We start from the raw sequence: 20,131 nt of genomic DNA, 5'->3' as shown, positions 1-20,131 counted from the left end.
TCAAGTAGAAAATAAGATTCTTATCCTAGAGAAGCAAATGGAATTGACAGTTGCTGCAGATACCCTGTGATAATTTTTCAGGGAATGGGAGAAGGTTCATTTTTCAGGACTTTGCTGTCATCTTGCTCTGTGAGTGAAAGCAGAGTGCAGACACGTGCAGCTGGACACGTGCCAGACAGATCATTTCAGCTTTCAGGGCTCCATTACACATGTTCAGCATACTTATGTGGACTCCCACTTCCTCCCCATGCATCACCGACATAGACACATAGGGAATTTCCACTGTGGTACTCATTCTCCTCACACTGAAAAGAGGGGATAATCTTAAGAGTGTAAGACTGTGTGTGGCTGTTGTATTCAAATGGTATTTATTGCACATCTCATGAGGAACTTGTCACTGTCAGCATGCCAGGAAGGCCTTTCATACACTGGTGGTGCAAAAGAAAGATCATTTCACACTTCAGGATTCTCTAGCATCTTACACATCTAAGAAAGCTCTGTAGTATTTGTTTCTTCGAACAGTAATTTAGAACAGGAAAGACTAAATTTCTTGAGGAACATGCAAAGTGGCAAATGAAGTGAATTATCAGAAAATCAATAAGCAGAAAAAGAAATAAGGGCATTTTTAAAATCTAGAAATACATATTTAAGTAAGGGATACTCTGTACTGATTTTATATTTCATTTGCATCAGAGAAAGATAACTTTCCAAGGTTACTGGACAACATGAGACTGTTCTTAGAGCTAACATTCAAAGGAATGTCTTTCTGACTGTTTTATTTGATCAAATATAAATAACTTGATATCTTGGTTTACTATAACGTAGCTCCAGTATGGGGATCTGCCAATTACACACCCCTCAAGGTGGCACTACATATATGTCTTACAAAGAAGATGATTAGTGAGCATCTTCTAATAAAAAAGTGGTGTGGTCTGCAAAAACAAACAAACAAATATATACATATATATGCATATATAAAAATCAGCAACATCAAAGGCAAACAAGCAAGCAAACACAAAAAAAGAAAAAAGCAAGCCAATCTAAGAACACAACGTTGCTTTTAAGGGTGCTATTTCTCTAACTGATGTTGTGGCCTGTCAGCATATCCTGTATTTCTACCAGATTCTTTATAGTATATTTTCTTTTGATTCCGATGTAAAACACCATTAAACTCATTTCCATAACAACACATTAGACTGTAGCAGCCTTTGCTGGGCTGTGAAGGGTTTCTTCTGACTCCCTTGAGAGACTGTCCTAAAAGAGGGACAGGGGAGGTGGGGAGCAATGAAAGTTCAAATGCAGTAACACTGGCCTGAAAATCATGTAGTAAATATCCCCAAATGATCATTTTGCTGTCCATTTATTTTTCTTTGTTGTTGGATTTCTTAGGGTGTGCATAATATATATATTTTTCTCCAATTGAAACTACAGCAAATGTGTTTCAAAATTATTTCCTTAATTCTTCATGCATTTGACAACTGCAGGAGCTGGAGCTGTACAGTGCACATAAACAAGAGGGTTAGGCTACCAAACACAGAGAGTTGTCTTCATTTGAAAAGAGTAAAATAGAGTGAAACCTCTTCCATTCTTTCCAGACCAGGCAGAGACAGCATAATGACCTTGAGCCTTGAGTGACCAGTTGATCTCTAGTTTGTTGAAGGACACAGCTGTCTGGTGCTTCCTATCCCCCCCAAAAAATCAAATAAACAAAATAAAGCAACAGTAAAATGATATCTTAAAAATACTGTTATTAGGTCATGGCACAAGAAATGTTGGAAAAGGCTCCCACAGATAATGTTGTCTCTCTGCTGAGTTTTATTGTGTAGAGTGGCATTGAGCCTTGCACTGTACCAGAATTACCCACATTTGGGTGGTTAATACCCCCTTTCTCTACCCCCAGACAAATCAGACTCTTTATACATCCAGACTGATTTCAGTTGAACAGCTGGATGCTGATCGCCTTAGCAAGCACAGAAAAAGTCACTGCTAATATAATCTTTCATAGAATATAAGAGAACTATCAATTCACTGCACTGCATGTATTCTTTCTCTTTGCTAAAATACATAATAATTGAACACTTTGAGTAACTTTAATGTTCAGTCTTTATGGCTTCCCTTAACTGTTTCCTTTAAGAACTGAGAAACCCAGAGACCTGTATTTCTCAAGAGAACTGTAATTCTGAGCTGGTTCCTTTACTCTCATCTTTCACATTCTATCAGATTCAGAAAGAACCTTTCCAGCAGCCTCTCTAGCCTTGATGGATGTCCTGTGACCTTGAATTCCTCTTCCCCTCCCTATTCTTCTTCCTTCTTTCTTTTTTTCTCCTCTCCTCTCCTCTCCTCTCCTCTCCTCTCCTCTCCTCTCCTCTCCTCTCCTCTCCTCTCCTCTCCTCTCCTCTCCTCTCCTCTCCTCTCCTCTCCTCTCCTCTCCTCTCCTCTCCTCTCCTCTCCTCTCCTCTCCTCTCCTCTCCTCTCCTCTCCTCTCCTCTCCTCTCCTCTCCTCTCCCCTCCCCTCCCCTCCCCTCCCCTCCCCTCCCCTCCCCTCCCCTCCCCTCCCCTCCCCTCCCCTCCCCTCCCCTCCCCTCCCCTCCCCTCCCCTCCCCTCCCCTCCCCTCCCCTCCCCTCCCCTCCCCTCCCCTCCCCTCCCCTCCCCTCCCCTCCCCTCCCCTCCCCTCCCCTCCCCTCCCCTCCCCTCCCCTCCCCTCCCCTCCCCTCCCCTCCCCTCCCCTCCCCTCCCCTCCCCTCCCCTCCCCTCCCCTCCCCTCCCCTCCCCTCCCCTCCCCTCCTCTCCTCTCCTCTCCCTTCTCTTCAGCAATTCCTTCTGTGCAAATGGGAAAAATTTAGCTATGGTGTCTCATCTCTGCCTGGTTGCAGGGGAGGAGTAGCAGCCATCACAGTGGGCAGTTTATATGTGACTTGGTTGCAACATTCTGGGCTGGAGGGCAGGCACAAGGACAGCATCAGCTATAGCTGCTGCCTGGTGCCAGGCCATGAGCCAGGGAGAAACTGTAACCTTCCCCTTTAGTTTATTTACACAGATAGGAGTGAATGGATGGTACAGACCCTTTGTTTATCAGAACTGCTTTTGAAAAAGAAAATGTTCCTGTTGCCTGTGGCTGTCTAAGAAGTTGCTAACCATTTATGCGTGCTTTCCTTTTCTATTCTAGTTATTTTATGGGGTTCATTGCCTCACAGTTTTAAGTCTGTTGTTACTCTCCAAGGTTTTCTACGACAGACCCTAACTGACTCTTCAAATCCAGGAGAACAGTACAGTCCCCTAGGGCTCGACTGTGAATCTCCAATCCCAGACAACCTGGACAAGAGGAACAGCTTCACTCTGGATGGACATTGGTGTACAGACTTCAGCCTCGCATTCTGTTCCCCTTCCCCCATCGTGTTCTGGAAAAACACGTATTTTTTTCCCTGAGTAACTTTTTACCATCTGTCTTCATCTCTGTGGTGGCTGGCTTGCTCAGGAATTAGAAGAACTCTTTTTTTCTCCACTCTCCTACTGCTGCTTTCCTTGCATAAGTAGGACAATCCTTCTTATAGAATCATAGAATGGTTTGGTTTGGAAGGGACCTTCCAGACCTAGTTCCAACCCCCTGCTATAGGCAGTATCTCCTCCCTCTAGACCAGGTATCTCAGAGTCCAATCCAGCCTGGCCTTAAATGTTTATAGTATTGGAAGGATGAAGTTGTTTTTATTTACTTGGGCCTCTGAGTTTTGGTGAAAATTTAGTTCTTAAGCAGCACATCACATCAGAAAGTAAGTAAACAGACCCAAATTATCCCCAGCTTTCACAGATCCCCGAACCCTAGCGTGATCACTTTTGAGGCTCTGGCTGAAGCTAACTGAAAAGATCTGTTCAGTTTTGTTTCTATTTGCTCTTCATGACATACAAAGTATCCTGCATACTTAGAACATGATTAGAGTATTTATATACTTATAACTTGGCTGTGCAGCATTTAATGAGAGAGTCCATGAGCCCATACCAAACTGCATGACTGCATTCACATACTCCCTTTTTTTTTTAATTTGAAATCCTTCTTGTTTGGAGTAAGATGATTAGTCAAAGATTTACTCTAAAGCAGTTTTGCTTTTTGTTTTTCTAGCACTTAGAAACAATGGATTTGTGAATAGCAAGAGCAGTGGTTGCAGCATGTGATTATAAACATATGCTGAGCATGTCTGGAAGGACTGTCACAGCCATAGTGATACCAAGTCTATTGCACTTGAAGGTCAGAGTCTTGCCAATTAGGTTCAGATGTCAGTGCTGTCATAACCACTTCAAAGTCTGTGTCCTGAATACAGAACAGCTTACTATCATGGGGTTATGTTTGTGTGCAAGCTATGGACATTTGATGTGGGTTCTGGGCTCTGGCAGCAAGCAATTCTGCAGGGTGATGGGAGTTGCAACTTGGAGAGAAGGGAAGTGCAACGCCAGAACATCCTTGGGCATCAGAGGAGGCAGGGTACACAGACACTCTGCTCCTGCTGCAGCTTCCTATTTTTGCTGGACAGCAAAAATAGTAGAAAAGTAAGAAGTAAATTTTGCATCAAAGTCAATATCAGTTTAATAATGAGTGGAAAGGTTATAGTGTTGGTTTTCAGCAGTAAATATTGATATCACATCTCTCCAAATTAATATGAGACAAAGTTAGTCTTCCAGTTATGTGCCACTTATGCAACAACTGATAGATCTGGTTAAGCAAGACCTTGAAGAACTGACAGGCTATGGAAGAGACAGGAATATGCCTCTTGTTGTGCAGAGAGGTTAGAACAGTGAGCCTGGGATAACTAGAATTTGTTGCATGTAAAAAGAACAGCATTAGACAGATCTATGGTTCTCTCTCAGCAGAACAGCATGGTTTACTTACAGGAATAGAAATAAATCGAATAAAAATGATTATTCCCAGAAAGCTACAGAGCAGTTCTTGAGGGTAGAGACCTGAATATACCATCAGCAAAACAGGATTCAATATATTATAAATTGTTTTCATCATAAGTTCATAAGTTCATAAGGTTGGAAAGGACCTATAAGATCATCTAGTCCAACCATCCTCCTATCACTATCTCTACCCAACTACTAAATTAAGTCCTTTAGCACCTCATCTAAACGCTTCTTGAACAGCGCTAGGGATGGTGCCTCAACCACCTCCCTAGGCAGGCCATTCCAGTGCCTGACCACTCTTTCAGAAAAGAAATGCTTCCTCAGGTCTAATCTAAATCTTCCCCGGCGCAACTTGTGGCCATTCCCTCTCGTCCTGTCATTACTTATCAGGGAGAAGAGGCCTACCCCCTCCTCACCACAACCCCCCTTCAGGAAGTAAGAAAGAACCAACACATTGTCTCACAGATACAGTACAATGCAGAAGGCAGTTTCTTCTGAATCTGTCATATAATCAGCTCACAGAGGATTTAGCTTAACATGTTACAAAAGATGGTATGGTTGATGTTACACAGAGCACACATGGGTCCTGCAGAAGTAATGCCTCCTATTTTATTCTGTTGCCCCAAAATGTCACAGGTGAATGTTGGTGGTATGGCAGTAGAGACTGAACCTTCCCACCAATACCCTGTCACATTTTATCATCCTGCAACAGATGGCAGCAGAGGAGCGGTCTGATAAAATGGTATCTGACATGGAAGTACATATGTAGAAAAAATGACTCCTATTGACATTCATCAGTGCTTGTGAACATTTATGCAGACCAAATGATGGATGTAAGCACAGTGACGTGATGGGTAGTGCTTTTCAGCAGCTGTGACAGAGACATGAAAGACAAGCTACATCCTGTACAGCCATGCACAGCTGTCACACCACAAAATGAAAAGCATCTTGATCACCTCGTCCGTGTGAATCAAAATACTGCTGCAGGGAAACAGTGTATGGAGCTGAATATCAACTTCCATGCCTCAGAAACAGCGGTGGCAATGCTGAAATATCACAATTTGTGTCAGGTAGGTCCAGTGAACGCTCATACAGGACAAGAAAAAACACAGTGTGCATGTTTTTCAGAACCTATTGAACCAATATGGGGCTGCAGGTGACATCTTTCTTTATCATGGCATTATTGGTGATGAGACATAGTGTTATCATTATGAGCAGAAAACAAAATGGCTGTTTATGCAGTGGCAACATGGGAATTTTCCATCAAATAAAAATTTCAAGACATCGCACTTCATAGGTAGAGTGATTTACACTGTCCTTTGGGATAGGAAAGGGCTGATAATTCTGGAAGTCCTGGAATCTGGACATAACATCAACATTTCGTAGCTGAAAATTTGCTCTATCCAAGAAGGTTACTGCACTCCTTGTATCCATTGTAGTTTCCACGGGAAAAATAAAAATAGTAGGCATAAGTTTCAGAGTGATCAACATACATTAATGTCTTTACAGGCCATCTGTCCATTCAGCAGCAGCAGTGTTGACAAAAATGGTGGCCACGGAACTCTGACATTTGTGGTAACTTGCTATTGCAAGTCTAGATAAAGCCACAAGCTGATGAATTATTTAGCAAAAAAAATGACTCAGTATCACCTCTTAATAACATCCTTGGATTTCCTGCACCCAGCAGCCATGAGATTTGACTCATTTATGTGGAGGGCCCTTTTGTAAAAATAAATAAATAATATTTACCATTAAAAAAGGACGAGAAGGCTTATATTGTAATTCAGTAACTAGAATACTGAAAAACAGACTGGTTCATTGCACTTACTCTGTAGTTATTTTTATGTTCTTTATTACTTCTCTGTCTTGAACTGGATTTTAAACTGAAAAATGGTAGTATAAATCCAGAATAGCTCCATTGATATAGTTAGACATGGATAGATTACTATGGGTACCAGCTGTTATATTTTCATTTTTCAAGCAGTGTAAAGGTCAGTACTTACTTCCTCCAAAGAAGGTTATTTATCTAATATTTGATAGAACTAATCACTTACTAGAACATAAATGTGAAGTAGGTTGTTATTAGATATAGTTAAGGTAACCATTTGTCTGGGTTTTCTTGTTCTGTCTGGAAATTTGTCTGGGCAGAATTTAAGAACTTTAGCACATTTTTTAGGATTCCTATGTACATGCTTCTGAAAGGAAAATCTGCATAAAAACACAATGGTACAAATTAAATATTTATATTACAAAGTTCTATAAAACAAATCATTTTTAAAAGGATATCACATTGTAAGGAAGTCATGAATGTAAAGTTCTCAAGTCTTAGAACATGAAATCTTAAAAGAAAAAAAGATATTTTTTCCCCTTTATTTATTTTTCAGTGTTGTCACTGACTTCACCATCCATAACTTTACCATCCTTGTTGCAGATCTGTGCAGATGTAACTGCACAGATCTGTAGCACATGTACCTGAGGAATCATAGGACCACAGAACCATAGGGGTTGAAAGGAACCTCTAGTCCAGCTCCCCTGCTGAAGCAGGTTCCTTGCAATGAGTTGCTCAGGAAACCCTTCAGATGAGTTCTGAACGTCTCTGGAAAAGGAGACTCCACAGCCTCCCCGGGCAGCCTGTTCTAGTGCTCTGTCACCCTCAAAGTGAACAGTTGTCTTTTTCCTCATGTTCAGATAGAAATTTGTGTCTCTAGTTTGTGCCCATTATCCCTTGTTCTGGGCACCATTGAGAAGAGCCTGGCCACATCCACTTGGTTCTTGCTGTAAGAACTAAGCACAGCAGTCAGTGGAAACCACAGCCGTAAACTTCCTGTCTCTCTCTTGTCCTCCTAAGATCAAGCATAATTCATTGTTTTTGAAATTTCAGGTAGAAAACAAATTTGATGTGTCCTTCTAGTGCTCATGTGAGATTTCTGAACTCATTAAGACTAGTCTTGCCAATTGCTATGCCAAAAGCAATGTAGTCCAGACTCATCCATACTGTTAGGTAGCTGAACAGAAAATTCTGCATTTCTGCCAATCATAAAGTGGCATGCTTCCCAATTATAGTGACTGTAAGTGATTGCAGCTTCTTGTAGCCTCATGCAGTGAGTCGCTATAAATTATGACCTAAATCCCTAACACTGACATGACAAATGCAGAATCCTCTGAAGTCACTAGAAGTCTTTCCACAAACTGCACTGGGTTTGAATAAAGCACAGTAAGGTTACTGCATTACTAGGGTCTGCAGAAGTATGTGCTCTGAGTTAACAATGTGTCTTATTAATATCAGTTCAGTAACAAAAACTAATTCACAGGAAGGTAGAACTTGCATTTAAATTATAGGCTGAAAATACCTTTCTGTACATTTTCTCCTATGGATGATAAAATGAGCAGGTTCAAGATGAGGAGCTGCAAGAGGGACTGCTGGCTTATCATGTCCCAGTTCAATTTCTCACACAGTGAGGAGGTCTCTAGCTGTGCTCTGTGGCATCACAATGTGTTTTTGTACACGATGGGGACAACATCTGGATGCTGGGAGGTGACTGCATGTTCTGAAATTTCATATGTAGACTTTGGTTCAAAACCACCCCTTCACAGTGACTTTACACCTGGTCTTAGTATGCCTTGTTTCTCAGCAGACAGCAGAAGAGAAGCTAAGTGTGGGAATGTCAACACTGAAACTAGAGTGCTAAGTTTTGCGGAAAACAAGCTCAAGATGCATAGGTGAGCTGTAGCACACCACCCTCACCATGATGTGACTATTGAGTGGAAAAGAGTAGCTCAGAACTGATCCTTAGCATTAGACACATGTGCTGGAAGCATTTAGCTGTGTGTTTCAAAGACTCAGACAAAGGAAATTGAGAAGTACAAATAGGCCAGAAAGCATTACATCTCACCAATACTTATGCAGCTCTAAATACACTAGACTGAATGTTGCACATTATATCAGTACAGCTGTCCTGCACATTGATTAACTTCTAACTTATGATTAAACAGAATGGTACCCTGATCTTCTGGAAACACATTGTAGTTTTTAATGTAGGCATCATTTTCCTTGTAGAGTTTTGCAGCTTACTGAAAGAGTTGAAGCTTGAAACACAAATCATAGTCATTATAAACAAAAGTAAAAATGGATGACGTACTTAACTCGTACATAAAATCTGCTGTTAAATGGCTACTAAGATGTTTATTTGGTCTTGTGGGACCTCCTAGCTTTGATATATTAATAGCCTCATCAGTTCATGTACCACTGATCACCTGCAAACATCATGTTAGTAATTAAAGATTAACTTGTCACTCAGAATTTGGTGAAATTGGTATTACCTTGTGTAGATGAAACAAGAGAAAGCTGTTATACTCTGTAAAATATCTTTTAGCCCATATAGTAAGAATAATAATTTTACAATAAACTGAGACTATCGTTTACTCACTAGTATCATGAGAGAAGAGGTGAAGGATCGGAGCAGGTATTCTGATGGCAAGAAGAAAACAAAACATTTTCAAGTTAGGCTTATGTAATAAACAATGCATTTTTTTGTCTTTTCTTGTTCAAAAAAAAAAAGTTAAAGATTTCTTATTTTCTTCGCCATGTAATCCTATCTTGGTTCTGTCAGAATCTTAGCAGTCTATTGATTGGATTTTGCTACCTGCTCTTACATTTAAAGAAGTAATATTACTCTGTTAGGGCAATCATGAAAAACTACTTCTAAAGGTATTTTCAAACTTTTATGAGTTTTCTGAAGCTCCATAGAATCTTATCAAACTCAGAGGCAGTTGGAACTACCTCTACACTGTTCTGATTTAATTTATGGCAAATGAACTTTTCAGTGATCTTTGGAAAGAGAGGAGAAATACTGAGACAAATCATGGAAATTACTTGAAGACCTCTTTAACATTACTGAAACTTGCAAGACCATGTGAAGCTTTTTTTAATATTAAGACTCAGAGGTGAAATGAAATGTGATGGAGTATGTTGTATATGGGGTGATCTCATGTGTTCAGAAATGAAGAGTTCAAGAGCATGACTGGGCTCCCACAATGTATGTAGTGCTCATTTTGTAGCTTTTCCCTGTATCGTCTGATTTAGAAAGAAAATTTAACTTCTTCAAACTTCCTCTATCACCTCCAGCACATAGAAATTGACTAAGTAAGTGGTCTTCCTCTTTTTGAATGGCCTTAACAGAAATGTCATTCCTTCTGCAAATCCATCCTTTACCTCTCTTTTCCGCACGTTGAAGAAGTGAACATGAGGTGGAAAAATGAAAAAATTCCCTGAAGCATGATGAATAGGAGTTAATGAACAGGCCCCACAGATGAGCAAGAGAAATTAAGCCGCTTACATTTATTCTTATTTGTTGTGGTTTCACCCTGATGGGCGGCTGAACTCCATCACAGCTGCTCTCTTACCCCTGCTCTTCGTTTGATGGAAAAATGCAATGCAAAATGGCTCAAGGGTTGAGAAAAATGGCATTCACCAATTACCATGGCAGGCAAAACAGACTCAGCATAGGGAGATTAATGTAATTTATTGTAGTAACAACTAAAAGCAAACTAAAAATACACCCTCATCTACCTCATCCTTTTAAACAAAACAAAGAAATCAGGGCTACAATCAGTCTGGAATGCTTCATCTTTGCTGCTCCACCATGCTCTCTCTTCCCCTGTTGCACATGGATCACTCCCACAGAATGCCATCCTTCCCCATCTGATCTGCATGGGTTTTCCACAGGCTGCAGTTCTCAAAGCACTGCCCCAGCACAGCTCCATACCCCAGGGCCCACACTTCAGGCATTATTGTTCCAGCACTGCTTCCCAGGGCTGCTCCAGCAGGGGCTCCTACATGGCTGCAGGTGGAGATCTGCTATGCATGGTGCTCATGGTCTGCAGGGGGACAGCCTGCTTCACCATAGACCTCTCCCGAGCTGCAGGGAACTTTGCTCCACTCCTGGAGCATCTCTTGCCCTCATTCTGCACAGACCTTGGTGCCTGCAGAGCTGCTACTCTCTCACTTTCTCAATTCACTCTTCCAGCTGCTGTTGTGCAGCAGTTCTTCCCTTCCTTCAATCTGCTGTCCCAAAGCACACCCAACACCACTCACAGCTCAGCTCCAGCAGCAGTGGGGCCCCTTTGTAACAGCAGAACTGGCTCTGGTCTGACATGAGGCAGTATTGGGTTTTGATCACAGAGACCACCCCTGCAGCCTCTCGCTACCAAACTTCGGCACATAAACAGAATAAAGGGTGTTATTTGCATCACAGAAGTAACATCAGCACAAGGGTGAAGTGATAAATTGGGAGCAGTATTTTCTCTTTCTTCTCTTTCAATCTTCAGTTTTCCCTAATAGACATTAATGAAACTCATATTCCTTCTGCACATACAGTATAAGGTAGTGTAGTGTAATGTCTCTAGTGTATGGACACTCCTTCCAGGAATAGGAATTAAAGCAAATTTGAAAAAGACATGGATTCTAGTACTTTTTATGACTTGCTTCTGCAGAATCCACTCCCTTGCCTCCTTGTTAAGGGCCAAAAAGCCAGCAAGTCCATTGATGGTTTTTGATGTAAATTCTGGACAGGTTCTTTGTGATCCGCCTCTTCTTTCCTCACTCTGAAATCCTTATCAGGAAATCAGAGGGAATGCCCCCAGGAAATTATGTCAATTAAGTCATAGGCAGGAAAGCAGGAGTTACATGGTGGTCAGTGAGACTGACACACGGGAGGACAATAAGAGCATATATACACATTAAATATACATTAAATAGAAAAACAATGAAAGTAACTCTTTGAAGTTTTATTTTTTAAAGCAGCCTTAAGAAAAAGGAGAATAAATACAAAGATGATGCTCTGAACTCTCCAAAGCACTGCGAATTGTTCATTTTTCTATACCATCATCATAATCTGGAAAGAAAGAAAAGCCTACATTGGGCAATGCATCATTCCCCCAATATCTCCCAGACTTGCAAATACTAAATATGTAATACAAGTGCCAGCAAGCTTTATGTCTAAAGCTACACTTAGGTTTGTAAGAGCTCATTTATTCTTCCCATTTCTTTTCATTACATGTATCATAGGTTCTAAGTCTGGCAGGAATTCAATTGCAAACATGAAGAATGTGCCCCTTTGAATTACGAGGAAAATAACTTGTAAATAATTGACCTTAGATAGTGAGAGAGATGTATAACATTACACTGAGATCCTTTGGTGACAATTTTTTTTTTAATTTGGATCTTTGTGCTTCTGCTGTTTGTGAGATGAAAAATATCAATACAAAGAACTTTCTGAGATCAAAACAATGCATCCTCCATCTCACCTAACCAAACAATAGAATAACAACAAAATATAATGAAGATAGACAGTAGATTTTTGGATTATCCAGATAGTAGAAAGACAGTTGATAAATTAGGAAAGGCTCACCTGGAACTCCACACAGGCAGGATCTCCAACAAGAGATCCTTTCCTAGTGGTGGTCAGCCCTTAAATGGGGTCTGGGAGAGGTGGTGCCAAACTCCACCCCTTCCATCACACAGGTACATTGCCTTCACCTGTGCCCTGCGGCTGACTCAGCACTCGCCTCAGGTGATCAATCAGTGGTTCAGGCTGTGATTCAACAGTTCCCATATAAAGACAAAAGGAGAAGGAAAGCAAAGTTATTAAAACTGGAATCTGTAAATCTTTAAATAACTCTGATAGGGGGAAAAAAAAAAAAAAAGCAACAACTTCATTGTAAACCTCAAGCCTAAGATTTGTCTTTTACAAGCTACTATTCTGATTGATAGCCTTACTGCAGATGTTTACAGTTCTGCCCATCCTGAGGTTAAGTTTATTCAGACTGGGAGACCTTTGGAACTTATTTTTGGGCATTTTTAACGTATTGGCATCGTAACCTATGGCTGATGTGCTGTAAAATTATTTGCTATGCAAGTAATTAACAATATTATTTTTGAAAATAAACACTAAATAACCTTTTGGGATAAAATTTCAGCATTTGAACACACAGACTATAGTATCCACTTAGGTGTGCTGGCACAAAAGAGTGACATCTCACTGCTCATCACATTTAGTTTAAATTATGAACAAAGTACTAAAGTAAGCCCACAAAAGGAAGGAAGAAGCATTGTTTATCCTGTTCAGTGCTACTGTTTTTAACGTATAATGTATATTTATTTTTAATTATAAAAATAGTGCTGATTCTTGATGAAGTGTTATGCTATGACTAATACCCAGGGAGAAAGCTGCGGAGGCTCAATTCAGATCCAGATCTAAAATAAGTAGATGGTGTCAGAAGTTAAGAACCTAATAGGATAAACTCAGACCTGCATCATTTCAAGGTAGCTGAAATTTACTTTCTTCTCTATGCACTTCCTACTAGTGTCCTGAAAAGAAATCCTACTAATTCTACAGGAAAAATAGTGTTTCCACAACCTTCAGTTTGTTGGGAAGCTTGAACTGTTCAGCAGTGCCACTTTTCTCTCTAGAAAACAAAACAAAACAGAATACTGGAGGTGCTCTATGTTTGTGTTGTAGACTTCTCTTGTACGCTGAGAGAAAAAAAAAATTGCTCTTTAAAACTGTCTACCATCTTCTATGAAAATTAGAAACAGACCCATCCAAAACAGTCTACTTTGTTAAGCCAGAGGGAAACTGTATGCAGAAGAGTTATGACTTTAGACAGCATATTGTAATATGCACTCTATGCACATCTATATTATCGTGTAAGAGATAAATGAAATAAGTGCAAACAGCTATTGTATTGCAAGATAATTAACATATATATATATATATTTACCAATTAGGCAAGTATTTGTTATAATGATTAGTAGAAGCAAGAAATATACACATTCACAAAACATTACTGTTTTCTAATTGAATTATAAGATAGAAATTACTGTACTTTGTTTTTGCTATAAAACTAAATGTGAGTTGTCAAAATACAGTTTTCTTGTGTTTACATTTTTCTGGTGTTTACATTTATTAGGTTTGTATATAAAACTGGTGAGCTAGTCAATAAAAAGATCCTCAAGTCTATATAATTCTATAAATCAGCACATGCATAGATGACCATAACACATATTTAATATTACATGTTACAATTATTATCACAATGATGAAATTTGCAAAATCATCTTAGCATATTAAGATGACCTTAAAAGTTTAAAGAGGTAAAATTTACATAGGAATCTCTATGCAAATGCCATTAATAAGTCCTGCTTGGACTTTGGTACCCTTGGAGAATTTTACTGGAGATATTCCTACACAACTTTCTTCAACTCTAATCAGGTCAGAGGGAAGAGTAAAAGAAAATATATAGACGCAGACACAGACACAAACACAGACACAAACACAGACATAGATAGATAGATAAGCTGCAGGAAGAACTATGAGATATATGACTAGGTTACCTGTAAGCAGAAACTGCAACAATGGCGCCCAGAGTTGCTTCTTGTGGGTTATCCTTTGACACTTCCTATCATTTTTAAAGTCCAAGAGACTATGTGTACATGCTGAATGTTTCCTGTGGTGTCTAGGGCTTTTATGCACTTCTTTTGTGGACTTCCTGGTTCAGGTATTGGACAAATCAGTCAGAGGTGAAGCATTACCAGACCAAATGCTCACCAATGTGGAGGAAGGAGATAATGAAAGAGGTTAAGATCAGAGGCAGTTCGGGCTGCAGTGACCATGCCCTAGTTGATTCATGATCTCAAGGAATATGGGCCTGATGAAGAGCAGGAGAGCTAACTTCAGGTTAGGGAATTACTGGATGAGATCCACTGAGAAAACATCCTTAGTGACATAGGAGCAGAACAGAGCTGGCAGCTCTTTAAGAATACTTTTCTGAAAGCAAAAGAGCTCTCCATCCAACCCATAAGAAATCAATACGAGGCAAGATGCTATCATGGCTGAGCAAGGATCTACTGATCAAAGGAAGGAAAAAGATGGAATTATACAATTGTACAGACAACTGTTCAGGCATTGGAAGCAGGAACAAGTAGTCTGGGAAGAATACAGGGATGCTGTCTGGATATTCAGAAACATGATTCAGAAACATATTCAGAAGCTGGACAGGTTCACTCTTCTCTGGGTGGAGAACTGGCTGGAGGGCCGTGCCCAGAGGGTAGTGGTTAATGGAGTTAAGTCCAGCTGGCGTCCTGTTACGAGTGGTGTCCCCCAAGGGTCAGTATTGGGGACCATCTTGTTTAATATCTTTATTGATGACCTAGATGAGGGAATTGAGTGTACCCTCAGTAAGTTTGCAGATGACACCAAGTTGGAAGGATGTGTCAATCTGCCTGAGGGTAGGGAGGCCCTTCAGAGGGATTTGGATAGGCTGAACAGCTGGGCTGAGCTCAATGGGATGAGGTTCAATAAGACCAAGTGCCGGGTCCTGCACTTTGGCCACAATAACCCCATGCAATGCTATAGGCTTGGGGCAGAATGGCTTGAAGAATGTAGAGAGGAAAAGGACCTGGGGGTGTTGGTTGATGCTCGGCTTAACATGAGCCGGCAGTGTGCCCAGGTGGCCAAGAAGGCCAACAGCATCCTGGCCTGTATTAGAAATAGTGTAGCCAGCAGGAGCAGGGAGGTGATCATCCCCCTGTACTCAGCTCTGGTATGGCCGCACCTCGAGTACTGTGTTCAGTTTTGGGCCCCTCACTACAAGAAGGACATTGAGGCCCTGGAGCGTGTTCAGAGAAGGGCAACAAAACTGGTGAGGGGTCTGGAGCACAAGTCTTATGAGGAGCAGCTGAGGGAGCTGGGATTGTTTAGTCTGGAGAAGAGGAGGCTCAGAGGAGACCTTATTGCACTCTACCACTTCCTGAAGTGGGGTTGTGATGAGGAGGGGGTGGGCCTCTTCTCTCTGATAAATAATGACAGGACGAGATGGAATGGCCACAAGTTGCGCCAGGGAAGATTTAGATTAGACCTGAGGAAACATTTTTTTTCTGAAAGAGTGGTCAGGCACTGGAATGGCCTGCCTAGGGAGGTGGTTGAGGCACCATCCCTAGCGCTGTTCAAGAAGCGTTTAGATGAGGTGCTAAAGGACTTAATTTAGTAGTTGGGTAGAGATAGTGATAGGAGGATGGTTGGACTAGATGATCTTGTAGGTCCTTTCCAACCTAATGAACCTATGATCAGTAAAGACAAGGTGCAGATGGAACTGAACTTGGTGAAGGGTACAAAAATTAACAAGGAGGTACACTAATCAGAAGTGACAGGCAAAGGAGAATGTATCTCTTCTGATAAATGAAAAGAGAGAACTGGCTTGAACAGACAAGGCCTCAGACTTTACCAGCAGTCAGGTTTTCCATGCTTCTCACATCTCTGAACTTCTGGACTGGGGTTAAGAAGGGCCTATTCCTCACACTGTAAGAACAGAACAAATCAGAAACTACTTTATGAAGTCACATGTGTATAAGTCTATGAGGCTGGACTACGTGCATTTCAGGGTCCTGAAGGGAGGGCTAATGATGTCATCTGCCTGAGCTTCTGCAAGGCCTCTGACATGGTCCCACACCATATCGTAATCTTTAACTTCGAGAGGTATAGACTTGAAGGCTGAATTTGATAGCCAAAGCAGCAGGGATGTAGCCAATTATTCTATGTCCAGGTCCAGGCCAGATGAGTGGTGTTCCTCAGCTTGGGACCAGTGCTCTTCAACATCTTTATCTATGATGTAGACTTTGGAATTGAGTGTACCCTCACAAAGTTTGTGTACAACACTGAGCTGAATGGTGTAGTTGACACAATAGAAAGAAGAGATGCTATCCAGTGGGAGCAGGACAGTCTTGAAAAGCGGGCCCACGTGAACTGAATTAATTTCATGACGATCCAGAGCAAAGTGTTGCAGTTGGGTTGGGGCAATCCCAGATAGATTTACAAACTGGGAGGACTTGCTGAGAGCAGTCCTGCAGAAAAGGACTTAGGGATCCTGGCTGAAGAAAATCATAATGTGAGCCACCAGTGTGTGCTTGCAGCCCAGAAGGCCAACTGCATCTTGAACTGCATCAACAGAGGGTGACAGCAGAGTGAAGAGAATTGTCCCCCTATGATCTGCCCTCCAGGCTCCCTTTGATCAGCAGATGGCCCTGCCTGGAGTCCTGCATCCAAGTCTGAAGATCCTAGCACAAGAAAGACATGGAGGGTTGGAGCAGGTCTGGAGCAGGCCACAGAGGTGATCAGAGGGCTGGAGCACCTCTCCTATGAAGAAAGGTTGAGGGAGCCAGGCTTGTTTACATTGCAAAAGAGAAGACTCCACAGAGACTTCATTGTGGCCTTCCAGTACTTGAGGAGAGCTTATAAGCAGGAGGGAGACTGACATTTTATATGGTCTGACAGTGACAAGGAGGAATGTCTTTGAATTAAAAGATATCAGGAAGAATGGATATCAGGAAGAATTTTGTTCCTCATAGGATGGTGAGGCACTGGAACATGTTGCCCTGAGAAACTGTGAATGCCCCATCCCTGGGGCATTTAAGGCCATGTAGAAAGGTATCCTGGACAGCCTGATTCGGTGGGTGGCGACCCTTCCTGTGTCAGATGGGATGGAACCAGGTGATCTTAAAGTCAAACTAACCAGTCTGTGATTCTATGATTCAACAAAATCTGTGAAAAATACTGAACGAAAATCAACAATTTATTACGGTTGAATAGACACAGTGTTACGTATTCAGAGTTAATAGTTTTGAAAACTGTAGATTACGAAGGAAAAAAAGAGGAAGAAAAACAAAAATTTTGAGACTTCAGTTGTAAAGAGAAAAATCCATACTTCACGATTATGAAAATGGGCACATATATTATTGTTACTTACTAAACAATACTTACTGAAGTTACTATTGTAACTTTCTTAACTGAGTTTTACAGTATCACCATGAAAACACTGAAAGAGAAGTAAAACTTTCCATATCATCATCATGATGATCCCATTTCATTATTTCTAGTTCAGAAGACTTCACTGATTTTCTTTTAATTTTATTCTGGACCAAATCTATCCACATACGGAGCTTCCCTGGAAAATGCTATAAATTCATACACTCTTTTTATCGCAAATATCTTTCAAGTGAAGACAAGTCCTGAAACAAAGACACATTTTTTCCCCCCATGAATCACAATGGAAAAGCCTGCTATCCTCACTTAACTGCCCACAGAGAAAGAATTCCATCCTTGTATTAAAGAAAGAGCCTTCTGGTTGACATCCTGTTTTATCTTTCTTGAAACAGCAAACTGCTTCTTCAGGGATTTACCGTAAAATCAGATGTTGAAAATAGCTGCAGGATTTTTCTATCTTTATTTTTATTTATTTTATACATGGATAATGGTGTAGGTCACTGCTGAAAACACTGTCATCCTAAGACTTGATGTGTCCAGAGTGATGTTCACAAAAATAGTGAAGTCATGTTACACAGGACCTTCAAAAAATGAAAGGGAAACTATGAACACGTTTGAACATTTTCCTTTATGTCCTGGACATATTGCTGATAGAGTAGATCTGAGTGTGAGGAAGCATGAGTGTTTCTTCTGCCTTCCCAGGCTCTGTAGAACATCATTCCTTGCATTCTTGTTCCTTTAGGCATAGAGAAGGGCCATGTGCTGCCTCTTAGAGAAGAAATATGAGAGAAGAATTCCATGCTTTGTATTGTGTCCCTTCACTTCCTACAGTAAGAAAATACGTGGAGTGAAGCTTGATATTCTCCCACAGCTACAGTATGGGAGGATGGGTGGAATATCTGACCTGAGCACGAGTTTGATGTTCCAAAATAAGTGTGTCAGCTTAGAGCCTTCCCTGGTGGAGGATGCTCAGCAGATAATGAACTGTTCCAATGCCCACCACCAAAAATAAAGGAGAGAGATTAAGGAAGAAGAAGCATATTTGATAACAAATAATTGCTTGAACAATACATGACAGACTTCACTTCTATCCCTTGTCATGACCTCTTTGCCATTTTAACCTATGAGTTAGCAATCACAGGCAGCTTCTATGTGTAGATATGGAGTTCTGAGTTCGTTCCCTGCCCTGTGAAGTGCAATCCAGACAGGAATTCCAGCCACGGGCCCTGCACTTTTATACATGCTGTGATTCTTCCAGCTTTGCATAAGCAGGCTGGCTGATAAGAGCATTTGAGAGAAACCACTGGCATCTCAAATACGCTAGCAGAGCTATTCCTCATCTGTAACCCTTACAGCCTTGGGCATGCTCTCCCTATGGAGATCTTTCCAAAACTCACACACTGTGCTCTCCATGGGGACTGGGCTTCTGTCTCCTTGTTTCATCCATGGAATGGGCAGGGGATGTCCTCTTCACCATCTCTGGTGACAACTTTGATTTCCCCCTCAAACAACTTCTTGAAGCTCTCACAGAGTTTTTAAAGGATATGGGTTCCAACTCCCTTCCTCTGATGTTTTGTCCAAATGAACTTCATCACTGTTTCCTTGTTTTTTCTCATACCCTGAAAGGTTACAGCTTCCTTTCTTTTCCTGTCTCAGCATTATTCCTGCGGAGAGACAGCTTTTTTTCTAATATCTTACATTCTTCTTCTCTCTCCTCCCACCCTATGTCATAAAATTAGAGCCTAGAACTCACTAAACAAAGTATTCAAGTTATAAATTTAATAACGTTCAGAAAGGCACTGTAAGAATATGCATAATTTATATGAACACCAAAACCAGCCACAGTTATCAAAACGAACAAGCAAAACAACTCAGGCTCATTTCAAAAACAAAGCCCACACAAACCCTCAAGATGTAAGAACTCTGATGTTTCAGGGTTTAAACTAACCAAGATTAGGATGAGACCCAAAGCAGAGGGCAGATAATCCACATCTGCCTAATGCGAAGCTTCTTGCACCTTCCTCTGTTTGTTAAGTGACCAGAATAAACTAACTAGACTAAATGCATTTGGGTTTTTGTCCTACAAACACTACTGCTCCAAGGGGATGATTTGGCTGCTTCCTGCTCAGTTCTCCCTGTTTTTTTTTTGTTGTTTTTTTTTTTTTTTTTTCCCCTGGATCTTCGAACTCCATGACTTCCCCTTGCCTTGCTCACATCATCCCCCCCCTAATCTCCATCGAGTGTCTATATTAGTCTGAGTGGCTGGGATAGGTCTCAACCTCCATCTGGGGGGATTAAACAATTTATCTTCTTATCTCAACAACAACTTCCTCACCGAATCCTCCCCTTATCTTGTCCCCGGACTCGGCTACCCCTTCATCCCCGACCCTCGCAAGGAATCCGGGCAGAAACCCTAAGC

General features: G+C 41.1%; 1 protein-coding gene across 3 annotated transcripts in view; it reads right to left on the bottom strand.

Moving 5' to 3' along the window:
- The window catches only part of LOC136050809 (leukemia inhibitory factor receptor-like), a 177,837-nt gene that overhangs the window by 12,735 nt on the left and 144,971 nt on the right, over positions 1-20,131 (bottom strand). The window lies entirely within an intron of this gene.

This window comes from Cyrtonyx montezumae, unplaced genomic scaffold (assembly GCF_038088225.1).
Source record: "Cyrtonyx montezumae isolate F1298 unplaced genomic scaffold, pur_monq_1.0 scaffold_25, whole genome shotgun sequence".
NCBI classification, from domain to species: Eukaryota; Metazoa; Chordata; class Aves; order Galliformes; family Odontophoridae; genus Cyrtonyx; species Cyrtonyx montezumae.
This window is presented reverse-complemented; position numbering and strand designations above follow the sequence as displayed.